A 2090-nucleotide genomic window follows, 5' to 3' on the forward strand; every position below is an offset into this window, starting at 1 on the left:
CCACCAACGAGGAACAACAGATGAGAAAAGTTTGGATTGGCCTGAGCGTATCTGTTGCAATATCTGTGTGCATTCCTACATTAGGTCTATTTCTTTGATAGCCAACATCATTTGCTACCACATAACGAATACCAAATAACAATACAAAAGTTTCTTACAAACTTTCCTGCATACTTCTTAAAATGTGCTGCAGTCAGATGGGTGCCCTAAAGACATAACTAGATCTTTGAGCATCTATTACCAGTGTTGAATGAGCAGTTTTTGCAGTGATCACTACTGGACATTCCACATTGCTAGACAGCACTTGAGTGAGGATGACTTATTTCCACTTCACAAATAACCATAAGCTATCTGCAATAGCTACAGTACAGGGACATTAATCAGTTCATAGCTGAGGATTTGTCCTAGGTCCACTTCCCTTTCAGCATCATATGCAGTAATGATGCACTTGAGAATGTTTCTTTTTGTTGCATTATAAAGGATATCTTGTCTAAATTTGTTGCAAATAATGCAATATCCATAGCACTCTTCAGCAACCCTCAAACATGCACACTCTTCCATTTTTTTGCATGGCTGGGATTTGAATGATAGGAAAGAGCACCAGTGAGATGTTTTAACTAGGCAAGCACAGTCGCCTTTAAAGTAAAAAAAAATACAGTGTAAATCCTCTGTAAAGACTGACAACTGTTCATAATAGTTAGTGACAAAATACTTTCTACAAAAAATGAGCAGTCACCTACTATTCTATCAATTTATTATCAAGGAATCTATTTTGCTTCTAAACGTCATACTGAATTTTAGCTATTATTTTAATTTATATTTTAATTTTAGCTTATTTTTATTTGCTACTTGAGGGTCATTGGGGTAATTCCTGTCCTGTCCCACAACATATCTGATACATAAAGAGTATATTAATGCCTTATTTTTTGCAATTCCTATGATATCTGATGGCAAAACCAAAAAGTATGTGAATTATGCTAATTATGCTAATTAGCAAGCTTAAAACTCAAAATTGAGCTTGGTAAACAAAATATTTGAATTCAGCACCCTCAGATTGTGTGAAATAGCCCCTTTACCGACTTTTCCTCAAATTTGCCAATAGGACTTTTTCTGAACGTTTGTAAGCTATCTGCTCTCCCTCTATACAGTATGAACACACAAACACATACGCACACACACACAGAAACAGAGAAACGTGCGCATGCACGCACGCACACACGAACACACACACACACACGCACACACACACACACCTCCCCCAACCTTTCACTGTCATCTTCTGTTTGTGTGAGGCTATCAGGTGTGGTGTTACCAAAGAACCACAAGTTCATCCTCATGATGCCTCTTTGTATTGCGTGGTAGTTTCATTCAAGGACATTTCACTCATATTTGTATTCACTTTCGCCAAGTCATTACTGCTTTAGGAGGGGAGAGAACCACATGCAGAGGAGCTCCGAGTGGTATTTATATTAGGGCTTCTTGGTAAACACAAAACACATGATCTGAAGTTGTTTTGTTGAACTTGCCACATGCAAGTCACATCTGTGAGTTCCTGTTAACCTTTATGTGACCAGCAGTGCAATGCATCAAAACACTTCATGCACAATACAGTGTACATATGTCTAACAGTGTGCAGAAGAAGAAATTGACATATCAGGCACCTGTGACACCTCAAAAATCCCTGTCCAAATCATTCTTCATTTCAGGGTTTTCATTAAATTGTTTTTAAATTAATTATATACGAGGAACAACACAGGATTCTGGCACTGTGCTCACTCACTGAACTAACCATTTCAAGAAATAGTCATGGGAAATAGTCAAGGAGAAGTATTATGGACCTACACAAGTCATGTTTTTCTCTCTTAACTTGTGCTAAGCATGAGGTTCACGAGATCTGTGCAATGGTTTCCTGTTGATAGAAGAGGTTCTGCTTTTGGGTCGCACTACAGACAGCACTGGTATTTGGCAGAGAATTATAACAGAGATGTCACTGTCACTATGACTCTTGATGATAGTAGGAAGACTGATTCAGAAAAAAGTGCACATTGCCACTCTAAAAGATTACAGGCCCTAATATAACTATAGTGGGC

This window comes from Alosa alosa, chromosome 3 (assembly GCF_017589495.1).
Source record: "Alosa alosa isolate M-15738 ecotype Scorff River chromosome 3, AALO_Geno_1.1, whole genome shotgun sequence".
In the NCBI taxonomy this organism is placed as follows: domain Eukaryota; kingdom Metazoa; phylum Chordata; class Actinopteri; order Clupeiformes; family Clupeidae; genus Alosa; species Alosa alosa.